The sequence below is a fragment of the Cnephaeus nilssonii genome, assembly GCF_951640355.1.
Source record: "Cnephaeus nilssonii genome assembly, chromosome: 1".
Classification (NCBI taxonomy): domain Eukaryota; kingdom Metazoa; phylum Chordata; class Mammalia; order Chiroptera; family Vespertilionidae; genus Cnephaeus; species Cnephaeus nilssonii.
Genome location: NC_137072.1, coordinates 20056551 through 20075779, shown reverse-complemented (window position 1 = coordinate 20075779; position 19229 = coordinate 20056551). Strand labels below are relative to the sequence as shown.

Below are 19229 nucleotides of genomic sequence, written 5' to 3'. Positions count from 1 at the left end.
GCTCCATGGCCCTGGGAGCTAAGCAGGGCTTTCTCTTTAGCTACTGGTAAATATGCTCTATGTGGGGAAGAGTCTAATGCCTTATTTGTGAAGATGAATGAGCACGGGCAGGGATATAGAGAAAGTGAGGTAACCAGTAAACGCTCCTGAGAATTTATTTCTAGGTCATCATTCTTGGGGTGTTGAACACGAAGATGCTTTACCTGCTGCTTGGGGCTGAGATTTTTCATGCTAATTCCTCCATGAGCAATGTGCAATCCAGGAACAAATTTTCACAGATTTGCTTTGCTTTACTATTTGCTGGCTATCTCTATACCTTATCATCAGTCTGTTGGGAATTGTTAACTATCAGCCCTTAGAAGGGCAACGTAATTGACAGCAAAAACTTTGAGTTCTCCTTGGAACAAATAATCCTACTGATTCTTGGGTTAAAATTCCATCTGTAATTTACTTCCTTTGTTCCTTTACTTTCAATGATGTCTGTGTTTTCACAAGTTCCTAGTGTTTGCTGTTTAATAACAATTTGAATGAAGTCTTGAGATTGTTGACAGTTTTAGAAAATTATTTTTATGGCATTTCTGCCACTCACTTTCTATGTTTCAATACTAAAAAGTTTTACTTATTGGGTGCCTCCTATGTGGCAAGCACTATGCTAGATACTCTACATACTTTATCTTTAATTTTTACAACAAGCCTGCTCAGTGTTCGTGCTTCCACTCTCATTTTAAGGATTGCCTAATGATGGCACAGAGATTAGCTACGTAATTCCTGCACGCTAGCTGTTTCCGTGTTTAAAATTTTTTTCGGTTGTTTTATTGTGTGTGTTTAGGGAGAGTCTTGCTGGCTTTGCCAGTTGATTAATGCATGCTCACTTCTTCACGCACATCTTCCTGTCATGTCAATAGCACCTCATTCGCTTTTGTAATTGTTTCTGATCCTTTTCAAGTTAAAGCTGCTTAACTCTCCCTTCGGCAGTGCATCAAAGTGGGCTGCTGGCGGTTGATAGGCATTATCAGAGTCTGCAGATCAGAAGATGTTTCATCAAATAGAGTGCTTTGGCTCTGAAAGCAAGTGACTGGGCATTTCTTTCCTTCGCAGTGATGGAACGTTAGTAAGAATTAACTAATGTGTTATCTAAATGGATGTGTTTGACTCAAAGCCTTAAAACTATGCTAATATTACCTTGTACTGGAATTTCCAGAAACTCTAGAGGGTATTGACTTAGAGCACACAAAAACTGTACTATTTCTAAATGCTGGTTAGTAAGAGTCAGAATGCATAGCATATTAATTGGATTTCTTTAATATTTACCGACATGCTATCAACTAGAGAGATACATATCTAAAGTGCATGAACCAAATTTTTAAAAATATGGATACAAAGTCAGCAACTTAGGAAACAATAAGATTTTAAAATAAGATTTCCCAAATGAGTGTAACATTTCCTTGGGACATATTCCTTGGGACACTAATCCCACAAGTTGTTCCCTGAAAGAAAGAAGTGAAATGGTTCAATGAGTCTGGGAGACAGTGATACGTCAGCTCTCACCCGGAGGGTCACACGCACATTAGCATGTTGTAGGGAATCTGCGCTCACTGTTTCTCAAATGTACTTGAGTATGGGAAATTTATTGGGTAACACCTTTTACTACCCCACAGACCATCCTTTGGGAAGTGCTAGACAGTGAAAATGTAAAGAACGAGACAAGTTTAAGATTTTCAAATGTGGAGTATCTACCAGGGGGATTTTGAGACTGCCAATCCCACTGCAGGTTCAAGCCCCTGAAAGAAAATTTTGGGTTTCTCAGCAGGGACAAACTGGTCTGAATATGCAGGTGGTCAGCCCTAGACCACCTTCCAACAGCCTGGCATATAGTTTGACTCACTCTCTGCTCCCTCCCGCCCCTCACCGAGGGCACTTTCTGCAGTTGGAGCGGGGTTTCTGTGACCTCCGTCCTTCCCAACCAAATGCAAGAGAGGAAAAGAGCCCTGTGAAAACAGGATAATCTCCCCCTTATTTATTTTATAAGACATTTAGTGCATCAGAGGTTTTTGTTTTTCTAAAAGAATGTTACATATGTACTATTTTAATGGAAAAATACTACTTTTTAGTATCCTATAATTAGTATTAAGGTTTTAAGATTTCTATGTGCTGATTTCTTCAGATCTGTTGAACAAGAAAGAAATTGACAAATGTCACAACCTATGGCATTATATTCCAATGTAAGTATTGCATTTCAGGTCCTATATGCTTTCCTACACGCTATTGTTATATACTAGTAGGAACTATTCCAATGAGACCACTGCCCTTTAATGCTAGCCATGCCTGCTCTAAGAAAGTGCCAGCGTCAGTTTCCATTTGCACTTTTGCTTACATAACAAGCTTCCAGACGGAAAAGGTGACAGGGCAGAGTGTAGGACGGCTCTGCTATCAATAGGTGCACACTTGAATTTTAACAGAGATTGCATGTCTTCCAGCTGTCGTTAGGGGATGGAAACCGATCAGGGATTCACAGGTTTGAATTCTTGCCCACAGCCTTGAGCCAGTTTCCTCACAGCCCCTTGCCCCAGCTTCCAGGCATACCCGCAGGCTTGTGACAAACTTTGGTTGTGACAAGTTTGGTCTGAAGGAGGCTTTCCAATCTGGACGATTATACTGTCCCTTGTTAAGGTGTTTTCTGGAAGGGTATTCATGGGCCTTTTAAAATCCCATTCAGTCGAATGTACTTGGAAATGAATTCACTTGTCAGAGAACAACTGACAAAAGAAAGAAAAATCGCGATTAAATGTTGGGTCTAAAAAAAGCTGCTTTTAATCACTTCTTAAAATAGCAGCACTCTGGTTCCTCACTGAGCCCACAATAATGTGCAAGCCTGAAGTTTGGTCAGCCTGGTTTCAAAGACATGCTTATAACGTCTACGTACGCAGCCTAAAGCAAAACAAATCAAACGCACACGCGCGCGCGCGCGCACACACACACACACACACACACACACACACACACACACCAATTAACTAAAGAAAAGTGTTTCTCCATATGTCCATTCCTATAATTCCTAGTATTATTGAGGAGTAATATCAGCTTTCTTTCCAGTAAAAATATTTTAAGTATTTTGTAACATTTAGAGAATTTTGCAGCCCAGCGACAGTCATGGCTGTGGTATCATGTGCGTGTCTTCAAGTGAACAGTCTTAGGAGATGGGCATTAAATACCTCCATCCCTGAGGACTGTCAAGTGTGACCCAAGCCTAGGGCTGCTGCTGCGGTCACTTCTACGTGCTCTGGTTGATCAGTGACCTCAAGAGCACCAGCCTAAGGGGGAGACTAGAAATCTGCTGAAGTTAAGATTACTGGAACTTGGGATTACTATATATATATATATATACACACACACACACTAGAGGCCCAGTGCATGATTGAATCATGCACATTTAGGGAGGGGAGCTGGGTGCCTGTCTGCTCAGGCACCAGGCCTTTCAGAAGCCTCCGCCCCGCCGGAGGCTTCTGAAAGGCCTGGTGCACCAGCGGACAGGCACCCAGCTCCCACGCTTTTGCTTTTGATCTCGGGGGAGCTGGGTGGTCCGCGAGCTCGCTGCCCCAGAGGCCCCTTCTGTGCCGCAGCACAGCCATGGCTCAGACGCTGAGCTCAAGCCACTGCTGGCAATGCCCAATCGGCCACCCCAGCCACCCCGAGTCCCGCCCCCCCACACCTCCTGGCCAATCGCGGGCATAGCGAAGGTACGGTCAATTTGCATATTTGTCTATTATTAGGTAGGAGATATATATATATATATATATATATATATATATATATATATATATGGAGAGAGAGAAAGAGAGGGACAGAGACCAGGACATCAAAGAAACTTTTTGCAAGTTTGCAAGTTGGGTTACCTCTGAGATGAAGAATAGTTTACAAAATGCTTCCTAGGGCACCTGGTGAAGGGAGGAGACGGCAGCAGGACTGGGCAGACGGAGAAGCTGGGCTGAGCTGCAGTCAAACAGAGTCCAACCCCACGAAAGCGGGGATGGCCCTTCAATGCTGTGCCAGTGGAGCAAGGGGGCTGCCCCCTGATACCTTGGTTCTGGCCAGTCATTGGATGGTCAGTCCAGGAGGGCGGGGGGCTCTTCGGCTGAGGCAGTTCCGGGGGGGCCTGGCGGCGTGGGGTTTCTGTCAGTAGAACGCCCAGCACCTGGGCCACGCCCTTCACTTGGAGGGAGATCAGGACGTTCCCTAGAAAACTCTCAGGTGTTTTCCCCCAACAGAGTGGTAACTCAATTAATTAGCCCAGAGAACCAAAGCTCTATCAGGACAGAATGTTTTGTTTCTCAATAATCGATGAACTCGGGAGCAGCACGGAGGCTGGCACCCTGCAGCTACAGTGCTGTTTTCTACAAGCTGGGGACAGGCTCTGCCATAACCACAACCTCTGCTCGCCCAGAGGGCGGGAAAGCACTGTTTTGGTTGTGACAAGTTTGGTACATGATGTCCTACCCTGGCCTTAGCGTTCTTTCTCTGCCGCCCTGCCACCCGGCGCCTCCGTCACCGTGATGCTCTCTCCTCTCATCCTGGTACTTCGCCTTCTCCCTTAGCCCCAGAGATCTCTTAAAGCAAATATTTGGGGGGGGCATATTTAATATTATTTTATTTGTAATAATGTTTTGTGTATAAACAACCCTTTGATATTCTCTATATTATCTTTCACCCTTGGTAATGAAATTCTGACAACAAAGAATGCTATTGAACTTTTTCCTTTGTGTCTCTGGAAAACAGCATATGTAGGATTTAAGTGCAAACTAGTAGACGGCCAGAGTTTGACCCTAGCCCCGCCATTTATCTGCTGTGTTCATTGGACCACTCTCCTGCCTCAGTTTCTTCATCTTTAAAAGACATAATAACACTTTGAACAGGTTGTTATGAGAATTAAATGAGTTAATATGTGTGAAGTGTTAGAACAGTCCCTAGAAGATAGTACACACTATATGCTTCAGGAATGCTATTTATGTTTCTTTATCTGGAAAGAGGGGGGTCTGGGAGTAGGAAAAAACAAACAAACTAATACTGTTAAGCACTATGTGCCAGAAACTGCTGGGGAATAGAGATTGCTTTATCTAATCCTCATGATAGCCTACACGCAGAAATCCCCTATTACAGATGAAGAAAGGAAAATTTGCAGAGTTTAAACTGCCCACCATCATGGAACTGCTGAGTGGTGAGCTGAGATTCAAACCCAGAATGGCCTGGCACTAATGAACAGTACGTTTGTTCCATTTTTGCTTGTTTCCTCTCACCCATCCCCACTCCTTTTTTACCTTACATCCTCAAAGTTGTTTTCCATTTTCCAGTGAACAAAACTTGCTCTTCTCAGAAGTGATACAAGCCAGAATTTCTAACTTCCATGAGAATCCCCTCTGAAACTGTTACGGTAGTTTAATTTTGTTTCTGCTCTAACATAAAACAAAGAGTAATGGCATGAAAAATATGACTTGACAACATCATTTATATTGTAATTTTTCTCATATTATAAACTTCATCCCTAAGATAATATATTTTATGGCAAAAATTAGCTTACTTTTGTTGTATCATTAACTGCAAAAATTACCCTTTAGGGTTTATTTGTGTTCAAATAAGTCACGGGCAAATATTTTACAAAGAAGAAAACCCCAAACTGAGAGGATTAGTTCACAACAAGTCAAATTTTGATGCTAAAGTAGTTTGATCTGAAATCACCATTGACTACAAATTGCCATCTGTGCATATTTGTTACAAATGTCAAGTGTAATTAATTTAATGGGCCCACTATTTGATAACCTCTGTTCACAGGATTTGCAGAATACATAGCGGTATGTTAATTTTCAAATTAAACCTGCCAAGTGGTGGTTGGCTTTGTGAAAGTAGCTGCTTCCTTCTGACCAAACGTTGAAAGGCCCACACAGGGAAAAGAAATGATCATTGATTACAGACCTCCTCTCTGCCTCGCTCTATGCTGAGCACTTTTATCTACGTTATCTTAGTTCATTCTCCATACATTCCCGTGAGGGGCAGTTATTAACTCCCTCAGTGATAAAAAGCCCCAGAAAGCTTTTGTTTCAGACCCTGGGAGAGATGAGAACTCTTCCTTTAGCCCTTTATGTGTAAGACTCTTGTTAACACACGTGCCAACCTGATCTTCCCTTACATGTTCTGGGGGCGGCGGGGAATAGAGGACGAATAGAAAGAAGGGAATCACTTTACCACCCATACATTTCACAACCATGTGGTTAACACCCTTAGGACCCCTCAAGGGGCTTGTGTCCTTGCTTGAGGGCTAAAGGGGAGAAGCAGGTAGATTGATCAGATTTGATGAGGAGGGGGCTGCCATCTTGGGTGGAGCACAGGGCGTGGCAAAGGCAAGAGAGACTGGGGGACTAGTACTTGTGCACAATGTCGGAAACAAAACATTGACAGAGGAAGGAAAAACGTGAGCTAAGTCATAATATTGAAAGACAACCTTGACCCTGAAACTCTGTACCTTCTCCCCCAAACTTCCATCTAAAACGCTGGCTCCTTTCTCTTGCTTTCTACCAGTTCATCATTAGTGCTGCCTGCTGGAGCCCCTACCCACGCCCACAGGATCACCCGAAGTGTGCAGGGCTGGAGAACGTCCCCTCCAGGGCAGCAGACCTCAGGTGGAGAGGAAGTGCAAGTCCCGGAGCAGCATGGGAATAAAACACATTTCTGACATCTCAGCTCGAAATGGAACTTATTCCCCATAATACAATATGTATATTTGTGTGTGCACATGTGTGTGTGTGTGTGTGTGTGTGTGTGTGTGAGAACTGGCCAAAGGACTTAACAACTATGAAAACAATTTTTAGAAGAAAATGTCTTTCCAATTTCCAAACAATTTCTTTTTAAATATATTTTTTAGGCCCCAGTCGCTGAACCACCAGGGAGGACAGAGCAACCTCCCCGTGTGCTCCTCTAGCTTCCAGATACCCTCCTCCCCTGTCCTTCTTGCGCCCACCACTGTCTCCACCGAGGAAAAGGAATCCTATAGTATGTCCCCTAGCCAGCTCTCCAGAGCCTCCACCCTTTGCTGATGCAAATAAGGGTGATGATCTGCTTCCTGCTGGCCCTGAGGACTATATCCATATAATAATTCAACAGAGAAATGGCAGGAAGATCCTTACTGCGGTCCAAGGGATCTCTGATGATTATGATAAAAAGAAACTAGTGGAGGTGTTTAAAGAGAAATTTGCCTGCAATGGTACTGTCATTGAGCATCCAAAATATGGAGAAGCAATTCAGGTGCAGGTGATCAGTGCAAGAATGTATGCCATTTCCTCGCAGAGATGGGACTGGCTAAGGACAACCAGTGAAGGTTCATGGGTTGAAGTGCTTTTGGCTCTGAAGCTTAAGAGAGGGCTTCCTTGCAATGAATAGCATTTCCCTCTGTCCCATGTCAGGAGTTTAAAAACCTCACAGCTTGTATCATGTTACCATTTGGGTTCTGTTTTACCTTTGGACTAGTTTAACTCCTTTATGCAATAAACTAGAAAGAGCCAAAAAAACCTGTTTGTTAAAAATTTCACAAGAGGGGGATAACTTACAGTTGAGGAGATATGGAAAGGACAATCAAAAGAATCTAAGAAATTTCCCAAAATAGGAATATAACAATTGGCAAGTGAGATTAGGTATGGCTCACAAAAGAAGATACTAAAATTGACTAAGATGGTGGCGGGGAGGGGGGGAGGGGGAGATTGATTTACTTTGTAACAATTAAGTAACTTATAAAATAAGTTAATGCTCAAGTTTACTACATTATTTATTAGCTTTTATGGTAGATAACATGCATTTACCATGAGGTAAAATACACATCAAATATATCATACAATGGAGTCAAGATAGTCTCTTCAATAAATGGTGTTGGGAAAACTGGACAAATACATGCAAAAAAATGAAACTAGACCACCAACTTACACCATACACAAAAATAAACTCAAAATGGATAAAGAACCTAAACATAAGATGGGAAACCATAAAAATACTAGAGGAATCCATAGGCAGCAAAATCTCAGACATACGCCAAAGCAATTTCTTCACTGATACTGCTCCTAGGGCAATGGAAACTAAAGAAAAAATAAACAAATGGGACTACATCAAAATAAAAAGCTTTTGCACAGCAAAAGAAACCATCAACAAAACAACAAGAAAGCCCACTGTATGGGAGAACATATTTGCCAATGTTATCACCAATAAGGGTTTAATCTCCAACATTTACAGGGAACTCATACAACTTAACAAAAGGAAGATAAACAACCCAATAAAAAAATGGGCAACAGACCTAAATAGACACTTTTCGAAAGAAGCCAGAAGGAAGGCCAAGAGGCATATGAAAACATGCTCTAAATCACTAATCATCCCAGAGATGCAAATCAAAATGACAATGAGATACCATCTCACACCTGACAGAATGGCTATCATCAATAAATCAACAAACGACAAGTGCTGGCAAGGATGTGGAGAAAAAAGGAACCCTCCTTCACTGCTGGTGGGAATGCAGACTTGTGCAGCCACTGTGGAGAACAGTATGGAGCTGCTTCAAAAAACTAAAAATGGAACTCCCATTTGACCCAGTAATCCCACTCCTAGGACTATATCCCAAGAAACCAGAAACACCAGTCAGAAAGGATATATGCACCCCTATGTTCATAGCAGCACAATTCACCATAGCTAAGATTTGGAAACAGCCTAAGTGCCCACCAGCAGATGAGTGGATTAAAACACTGTGGCACATCTACACAATGGAATACTATGTTGCTGTAAAAAGGAAGGAACTCCTACCATTTGCAGCAGCATGGATGGAACTGGAGACCATTATGCTAAGTGAAATAAGTCAGTCAGAGAAAGATAAATATCACATGATCTCACTCATTTATGGAATATAATGAACAACATAAGCTGATGAACAAAAACAGATCCAGAGACAGAGAAACATCGGTCAGTGCGTCAAACCTCAGAAGGAAGGTAGAGGAGGGTGGGGGCAAAGAGGAGAGATCAACCAAAGGACTTGTATGCATGCTTATAAGCCTAACCAATGGACACAGACACCAGGGGGGTGAGGGCATGAGTGGGGGTGTTGGCGGAGTAATGGGGGGATAAGGACACATATATAATACCTTAATCAATAAAGAAATTTTAAAAAATGAATTTATTTTCTTTAAAATTTTATGCATTCATACTAGACATATGTATATGTGTACCACAATGTTTTTCTGAAATGAATTTACACTGTGTTAAATATTGTGTCAAAGTTCTTAAGGTAATAAAAAATCAAGCCTCCTACGTTTTATAGTCTTGCAATATCTCACTGGACTTGAACTTTTTTTTTTTTAAATATATTTTATTGATTTTTTACAGAGAGGAAGAGAGAGGGATAGAGAGTTAGAAACATCGATGAGAGAGAAACATCGATCAGCTGCCTCCTGCACACCCCCTACTGGGGATGTGCCCACAACCAAGGCACATGCCCTCGACCGGAATCGAACCTGGGACCCTTGAGTCCACAGGCCGACGCTCTATCCACTGAGCCAAACCGGTTTTGGCTGGACTTGAACTTTTGTAGTTTCCAGTACTGTCTAAACCTATGCCCAGTGAGGGTTTTCTTCTATATTTTTATTTCTGTATGTCTGTATTTTATTGGACCTTTAATTTATGTATATCATAAACTAAAAGAAAAATCCTTGCTTACTTCTAGGCAAGGTATGCTTGTTGTTTCTTTAATATTTTTCTACTTAGTTGGCTCTACTTTAGCAGTCTGAGCTATTGCAGCTATTATGAACTGAACAATGGAGGAAGGGCAATTATTCCAAAGCTGCATTTAACGGCCGCTCAGCTTGCACAGATTTTGAAAACCAACTACAATGCAACATGCATTTTCTGAGGAATGAGAGAGGCAGGCCAATAAGCACTATTAAACAGCATCATTTTGAAGTCTAATGTCAGATATTGAGAATCTTGGATCAATCAGTACTATCATCTTAAAGCTCTTGACCAGTTACCCTCTTAACTGTATAAGAAATACAGACTGATGGTTAGGAATTCTATAAAAGTCTTCTTGTGCATAAAATCCTCTATATGAGAGGTATTATCTCATATGTCCTGTGTACTCAATTTAGATGGATTCTACCAAAATTAGCCTTAAAATTGGCTTGAACCATAAGCATGAGGGAAAATATGGCAAGATTAAAATCCAAATGGAACATATCAATTGAGAGACTGAAAAATTGGGCAATAAAACTCCATTTAAAAAGAGCAAGTGAGTAACATAAACTGCTAATACGACCTCTGTGTGTCCAGGGGTGAAGCCACTACAGCACACCTCAGAACTCCCAGACTGTTTGACTGACTCCTCTTCACCTTAATAAAAATGATGACTTGAGAGATGTTTGTCTTTAGCACCTCCCTACTTTATGTGACCCTCACCCCCTCATTGCTCACCTCAGCATCTTACTTTAGTTTCTTGAGTGTTTAGGATTCCTCCCCTTCTTACACCTTACCTGGCCATTGTCCCACATCATCAGTCTTTCTTGCCTCATTCTCCCCAAAGTATATCTGACATGCATTCAAGACACTCTTGAAGAAAATCTGTTGTGCCAAATATAAAGACTTAATGTGAAACTATAACAATCATGACTGTGTGGTACTGCTGCAGATAAATAGACCTATGGAAAAGAGTAGAGATACTCAAAATGGACTCATGCATATATTGACACTAGTAGCCTGGTACACGAAATTCATGCACATTAAGAGGGGATTAATTAGAAGAAATATTTTAATATTGCTATTTGCCCTTTCTCTATAATAGAAGTGTCAGAGATGAAAGAAAATTAGTGAAATGTATATGAAAATCTTCCTCCTGTCAGAGTCTGGGGCACACTACGGGATCCAGAGTCAAGTCCCTGCCCACCCACGTGCACCTCAAAATTGGGTGAGATCCAGACCCAGCCTGCCTCTCCTGCATTGGGCTAGATCCAGACCCAGCCAGTCCCACCCTTGTCAAGCCCCGCTGGGCGGGGGGGTGGGGGCGGGGGAGGGCAGCCTCAGGTCCACCGGCCCGGCGCTGGGATGGGGGGTGTGCCTTGAGGTCCCCCATCAAGGCCACAGGCATGGGGCATGGCCTTAGGTCCCCTGGCCTGGTCCTGGGGCCGGGGGCATGGCCTGAGGTCCCCCAACCTGGCACTGGGGCAGGGGGCATAGCCTGAGGTCCCCCTTCAAGCCCCGCCGGGTGGGGGGTGCGGCCTGAGGTCCCTGCTGATTGCTTATTAAGACTTGTTACGGGAACTTGGCCTCCACTGTGGGTGCTGCCATCTTTGTGGTGGAGTGATGGTCAATTTGCATATTCCCTCTCTATTATATGGGATGATTTGTGACAAAGCAGGTATTGCAGAACAGTTGAGGAAATGAATGATCATCTTCTCATTAAATGATCCTGCAATAACTGGGCATCTAAGTGGAAAAGGAATAAAATTGGACCCCTGCCTTACACCACACACAAAGATCAACTCGAAGTGTGCTATGAATTTAAATGTGAAAAGAAAAATATTAAATTGTTTATATGATTATAAATATCTTTATGGCATTGAGCAGGGTTTTAAAATATGACATAAGAAGAAAAGATTGCAATAATATTAAAATTAAGTAATTAAACCCATGATAAGAATGTGAAAACACAAGGCACAGAATGAGATGATATTTACAACACATAATCAACAAAGAACTTGCATTCACAAGTCAATTAGGAAAAGACAGATAACCCAATTAACAAATGTGTAAAAGACTTGAATGAGCACTTCACAAAAAGGAAATCTAAACAACTAATAAGAATATGCCACTGTGCTCAACAATCTAGAAGTACAAGCCAAAATCATATTGAGGTCCCAGTACACACACCAGAATGGTAAAATTAACAATTTGAAAATAGCAAGTGTTGACTGGCATGTAGAGTAATGGCATGTCCCATACATTGTTGACAGGAGTAGAAATTAGTACAAATGCTTTGAGAAACAGTTCACATCCTATATAATAAAGAGGTAATATGCAAATTGACCATCACTCCAATACACAAGATGGCCGCCCCCATGTGGTCAAAGATGGCCACCCCCATGTGGACACAAGATGGCCACCACAAGATGGTCAGCAGGGGAGGGCAGTTGGGAGGGACTAGGCCTGCAAGGGAGGGCAGTTGAGGTCGATCAGACCTGCAGGGGAGGGCAGTTGGGAGGGACCAGGCCTGCAAGGGAGAGCAGTTGGGAGGGACCAGGCCAGCAGGGGAGGGCAGTTAGAGATGACCAGGCCTGCAGGGGAGGGCAGTTTGGAGGGACCAGGCCTGCAAGGGAGGGCAGTTGGGGGGACCAGGCCTGCAGGGGAGGGCAGTTGGGAGCGACCAGGCCTGCAGGGGAGGGCAGTTGGGGGAGACCAGGCTGGCAGGGGAGGGTAGTTAGGGGTGACCAGGCAGGCAAGGGAGGGCAGTTAGGGGTGACCAGGCAGGCAGGGGAGTGGTTAGGGATGATCAGGCTGGCAGGCAGAAGTGGTAGGGGCAATCAGGCAGGCAGGAAGGCGAGCATTTGGGAGCCAGCAGTCCTGGATTGTGAGAGGGATGTCCCAAACTGGAGAGGGTTCAGGCTGGGCTGAGGGACACACATGCCCCCCTTCCCCCGTGTACGAATTTCGTGCACCAGGCCTCTAGTTTTATAGTAAAATTGGAGCTACACATACCTTATCATACTGCAGTCCCACTCCTGGATATATCCCAAGAGAAATGCAAGCATTTGTGTATGAGTAAACATGTATAAGAATGTTCTATGTAGAATTTTGATAATAGTAATCTTAAATTGTAAATAAACCAAATATCCAACAGTAAAATGGTCATAAACATTAAGTGGATGAATAAATTGTGGCACATTCATTAGCATGTTGAAATTCTTACAGTGAAAAAGGAGGAACCAGAGCTTTTTTTTTTTTTTTAAGAATCTAACAAACACGATATTGATTAAAAGAAGCAAGGCGCATAAGCATGCATGCAGTATATTCTAATTGGTATAATACTGAAAAATAGGAGAAACCATGCTTCCTAATTGATGAAACTTTAAAGAAAAGCTAGGAGAACTAGGATGGGACCACCATAAGAATCATGGCTATGGCTACTTTTATAGAGAGAAAGAGGGTTTCAATTAGAAAGGGACACAGTGGGAGAATCAGAGGAGTGACCAATATTCCATTTTATATCTTGGATATTGGTTATGAGCATATTTCCTACATAATCATATATTACATTATATATTTGAGTGTTTTTGCATTCTCCCATATGTGTGTCATATGTCAAACTAAAATAAAATACATATGTTGTTGGTATCACTTAAGATTCCAAAATAAAGCAGAGTTATTTATCCAGCCTTTGTACTTTGAACTTAAAGCCAATGTCACACTGACATCGTGAGCAGCCTTCATGTGTCATCGACAAGCCATATTTACTATTAAATAATAAGATAACATATAAATGGAGTACTTATTATGTCCCAGGCAATGTGCTAAAGATCCAGCACACATTAGCTCGCTTCATCCTCACAACAACCCTGTGAGGTGGTCATTTGGCAAGTAAGAGTAATGCACGTGCAGCAGGTAAGCACTCGTGTAAAGTCTTGATCAGATTGAAGAAATAGCCCAGGTGGCCTCCAAACCAGGTCAGGTTGACTGTCCAGATGGCATGCCGAGCTGTTAATCATTAGACATGATCACCAACTGCAAAATCTTAAATACCCACAGGACAGCTTTTATCCATCCTACAGGCCTCTCTGTGCTGAGCTCCATGTTAGGCTTTGTGGCTACAGAAAGGAAAACAACACCAGTCCTGCCCTCAGTGAGCTCTGAGTCTAGGAAGGGAGACAGGTAAGTAAAAAATAAACAAAATTAGTAGTTTATGGGTGCTCCAAAGTGGGGTGAGAACAAGCACGGCTGAAAGAAGAAAGCAGACGAAAGTAAGAAAGAGAAGCTGTTCTAACCATAGTCTTTGAACCAACCAACCTACTCTTCTTTATTACCTATTCCTTCACTCCTCTCTGCATTCGAGCTAACTCTATCCGATCACTCACTCTTTCCTAACCTACTCCAAGTTTTTCCATTCTTTATCTGAGACGCTGTGATTTTCTTGGGTTCCCCTTCTCCTTACTCTTCCCCCCCTCTGCCTAGCTCCCACCACCATTCCTCCCCTCCTGTTTGCCTCTTCTCTGCCTCCTACACTTCTTTGCTTGATTTTAGCTTCCTAAATCATACTTTTCCTTTAAGTCTGGATCAAATGCACCGTTCTCTGTGATAGCCCCCCTGGAAGTGAGCGCTTCCTCTCTGATATCCTCCCATGTTTTATTTATGCCTTTTTTTTAATCAGCGTATAGCATGTTTGATCTTGTACTATAATTATTGATGTGCATGTTTTGTTACCCCTGCTAGAGTGCAAACTCCCTTAGCCAAGAGACCATGATTAATTTTCCTTTGTGGTTGTCCACAGTTTTGCTGGATAGAAATGGACACATAACCAGGGCTAAGGAATATTTGGCAGCAACCTGACCAAGGTTTTGGAGGTTGGATGCATCTTTTGGAGCAAAGTTATTATGAATCATATAGTAACTTACATATTTGAACTTCTCAAGACACTTTTAGTTGGAACAAATGTAATCGACAAAGAGAGATGCTATCAATAGGCTGAAGAATACTAAATTATTTATGAAAATAGTTTCTCCTTTTGTAAGAAAAATCATTTATGAATAAACCGTTAGGTTTTCATCTGTATAGAATATGAAAAGGATAGCTAATCACCCATTGATCTATTCTACCAAGCTCATGAATTCTACCATCAGCAGCAATAATTATGGATGTTAGAACATAGTAGAAATAACATACATTTGCTACCTTATGTTTGCAATTGTTTCATTTTTGCTTAATGATACTGAATAAAATCATTAAATTACTTTCAATATGTTAGTTTGGAAATTTCTTCTTTTTTTTGTATCTTAGTGAATTTCTTGCCACTGTTAAATACAGCCTTTTCTGTGTTTTGCTCTATAGGAAAAATTTTCAGCTACCAGACCTATAGAGTAGGTAGGAAATTTGATGAAAATCTGTGAAAGTTTGGTTATTTTTAGAGACCTTTTCTCAAATGTTTTAATGTGTTTTTTTTTAATGTTTAATGTTAAATGATTCCCGGGGATCTCCACTGAATAACTACCTAGAAGTTCAATTAAAATACTCAAGTTAACCACCTCAGAAGTGTGTATCCAAGAAAGCAAATCACAGGAAAGACATAATTTTTAATGTAGATCAATGGGATTCTAGCCTCAATCCCAATTCCTCCTTTCCTTGACAGTGTCTGGGGGCAGCTGGACATTCCCCTCTGACCACTCCAGTTTCCTTCCCAGGCTCGTAGCTCTGATCTCCCCTTCCTCACCCTCTTGACTTACATGGTTGTTGTATTCATGACAGCATATAGACCAAAACTGGTCACCATTTCTAGACGGGGCCCTTAGTGGAGATATATCTGGGGCACCTCATTAGTGAGGTTTAAATGTAAGGAAGTACAAGGAGAAAAGAAGGCAGAGTCAGTAGCCCCAGCTCCAGGCCTTGCTGTGACAGGAACATTTTCAAGATGCAATATCACTCCAGCCGCTGATCTAAATGTTTTGATCATCCAATAGTGAAAATAATTTTAGCATGCTTCCCTCAACATATGCATTTTTTCAAGGTACACGAAGAATAACAACGAAGAAGCAATGAGATAAAGAAATGTAAAAAGGCATTCCACTAATTTCTTCTAAAGCCACGAAGGATTGTATTGCAAGCCCCAGTCTTGGACATCCTGGTGTGGGTGCTCCATGGTGAGGCTGTCTCAGCCACAATCTTCCTCTTTTCTGCTCCTGCAGCTAAGAGCTACGCTCTCTGTGTTATGGATCCTTTGGACTGTGTTCCCTGTGTGTGTGCCTCTCCATTTTCCTTTGCCTCCTGTGGTGCTGAGCCCTCTGCGAGTGTCACATGCAAACCCCGTAAGAGGATGTCCATCATGATTCTGTGTGGTGCTCTCTTCTCCACACAGCTTTCCCACCAGACCCTGGAGAAGTGCTGAGCAGGCTGGGAAGCTCTGTGGAGCTGGGTGTTTGCCCAGTTCAGCCTCCTATAGCAGGGAAGCAGCACTGCATGTAGAAAGCGTGTATCCGTGTGCAGGGAGCCATGCGTGTGACAGTCAGTGACAGGGACCATGAGGGCTCAGTACATGGGTGGTGATGCTCCTCTCCTCATGGTCATTCCTTTTTGGGTCACTTCTGATGTAATCCTTCCGGATCCCAATTCTTCCTTTCTTGTGTGGTCGTCCACTTTAAAAACACCCCTACCCCTTCAACTGCAGAACCAAAATGTTTGTATTAAGCCCACAGAAGAGAGACGTCACTCCTTTTGTCTTCTAATACCCTCCGTACGGAAACATTCATTTGATCCTCAGCTGCTCTGCTCAAGACCCACTCAGTGCCAACCCTAGTCCCCCACAAGGCCCCATTTCCTCTCCAACAAGATGAAAGGAACTATCAGGAACCAAGAGAAACGCACTAAGCTGCAGGCCCAAGTGCGCGCTGGTGGGAAAGGAACTGCTCGCAGAAAGAAGGCGGTTCACAGAACAGCGATGGCAGATGACAGAAACTCCAGTTCTGAAAGAAGTTAGGGGTAACAATTCCTCTGGTATTGAAGAGGTGTTGTGTCGTAAATCAGCGAATGAGATACAAGACGCCTTAATGAGCCAATTAATTAGGAGTCATTTATTGCACGAGGCCCAGAGGGAGGTGTTACTTCCAAATCTTTGAGCAACACATACAGGAAGTTTTCTGTATTTATACTTTTCGAGCTTCTTTGTTTGCAGATATTATAAAGAGCTCTGTGTGAGTTATTGTTACAGTTTGTAATCTTGGATACATAAAGAACAAACATTTGGCATAAAAATATGGGAATTATTATCAGTATTAGTCCATTACATTAGATGGCTAGCTTGCAAGGTCAGACAGTTAATCTTTTTCTATTATTCAAATTAAAACAGTGATTTTATAGAATAAGAGACTGTCTAAAAATGACAGAGTTTACAGAATAAGGGACTATCGAACAATAGCAGAGAATTCAAACAGCAGTTTTATACAAGATGGAGGTTACTATGCTTCAGAGGTAAATATGTTCACAAACCAACGAGCAGTGATCCACTTTAACATCCCTAAAGTTCAGGCATCTCTGGCAGCAAATACTTCCATGGTTCCAGGCGGTGCTGAGACAAAGCGGCTGACAGAGGTGCTACCCTGCACGCCGACCAGCAGGGGGCATTCGGTCTGCCTGCTTTAAGGAGACTGGCTAAAGCTGGGCCCAAACAATCTGTGGATGGCAAAGTACCACTGTTACCAGAGGGGATGATGATGATGAAGTTCCAGATCTTGTGGAGAATTTTGATGAGACTTCCAAGAACGAAGCCAACTGAACTGAGCCAATTTCTGAAGAAGATAACCTTGAAGAAGTTACTGGGGGCTGCTATTTTATATGATGAATGCCTTTTCAAAATTTGTTATGGATCTGATGAAATCGATACCTCTAATATTTTTAAGCCCAAGCCCCTTGGACACTGCAGCTCTTTTCAGTTTTTGCTTAGAAACAAATCATTCTTTGTAGCAAATTAAGCTGAGGAAGCCTGGGAATAAAGTTTGTAACAAAGGTTAAAAAACACGCATTCAGCTGAAACCGGTTTGGCTCAGTGGATAGAGCGTCGGCCTGCGGACTGAAAGGTCCCGGGTTCGATTCCGGTCAAGGGCATGTACCTTGGTTGCGGGCACATCCCCGGTAAGGGTTGTGCAGGAGGCAGCTGATCGATGTTTCTCTATCATCGATGTTTCTAACTTTCTATCCCTCTCTCTTCCTCTCTGTAAAAAATCAATAAAATATATTTAAAAAAAAAAACAAACAAAAAAAACACGCATTCATTTAAGCCACTCTTTGTTTGTTTGTTTGTTTGTTTTGTTGTGTTTTTTTTTTGGTGTTTTGTTTTTGTGTGTGTGTGTGTGTGTGTTGTTTTGTGTGTGTGTGTGTGTGTGTGTGTGTGTGTGTGTGTGTGTGTGTGTCTTTAAAGGCCCTCTCTCTAGGAAGGTAATCGTTTTCAGGACAATCTGGCTCATCTCAGGGTGAGTGCTCTTTGCACACTGAACCCTTCCCAAGAGGTATAAAGGTGACCCTTTGCTCACCTCCCTCCCCTTAGACAGTTTTAGATCTAGAAGCAACTGATAGGAATAATTTTTCTGGCTCCTCTTTCTTCCCGGAGCCTATGGACATTTGTCCAAACGGCATCCATGGGACCTGGCACAAGATGCCTTCACATACGTGGTGTTCTGGAGGCCAAGACGACGAGGCTGCCTCTGGGCCTCAGCCCGCCTGTGGAGCAGCGTTCAGTGGCGGCTAAGAGGGAGGGCTCTGCAGCCGGACTGCCTGGGTCCATAACCCAAGCGTGGCCACGTGTCCACAGCGAGATGTGAGCAAACTGCTTAATCTCTCGGTGCCCCATCTATAAAATGGCAAGAATAACAGCACTTGCTTCATAGGGTTATTGTGAGGATTAGTTGAATTAATATATAAATGCTTATTATAGTTAGCATTCAGTAAGTCCAGGCTTTTATTATCTAAAAGGAACAATATGCTTTTTAGACTTGTAGGGCTTATTATACTTCCTGCTTAAACAAGAGAAGATGAACAAAGTGGACAGATGGGTTTCATTACCTGCGAAGCACACAGACAGTAAGCCCGTTCACTCCCCTCTCCTCAGTACCCAGCCCCATCCCTGGTACAACATAGACATTCAATAAATACTAGTTATTGGTTTAGAAAGTGCTAGGAAATAGAGTTATATAAAAGTGAGTATTCTTTATAAATTTTAATAAATTTTTGCTGAAAGAAAATGCAGTGATGCTTACAGTCTCTGGGAATATGCAGTGATGAATACCTCTCACCCCCTTTTCTACCCCCACCCGCCGAATGTCTTACATAATCCTCATAAAATCCTCAGTGGTAGGTATTAATCACATTTTGCAGGTAGGAAATGGAGCTTTATGGAGTTTGTGACCTTCATGGAGGTCACAGGGCTTTAGGTGCCAGAAAGGGGATTTGAACCAGGGCTTTCCTGCCAATCT

At 42.5% G+C, this 19229-nt stretch overlaps 1 pseudogene across 1 annotated transcript; it reads left to right on the top strand.

Moving 5' to 3' along the window:
- The first annotated feature begins 16594 nt into the window (after positions 1 to 16594).
- On the top strand, positions 16595 to 17536 carry LOC307100446 (transcription factor BTF3-like; annotated as a pseudogene). The gene is made up of 2 exons: positions 16595 to 16769; positions 17233 to 17536. The product of its transcript is annotated as a transcription factor BTF3-like (transcript).
- Positions 17537 to 19229: the final 1693 nt, after the last annotated feature.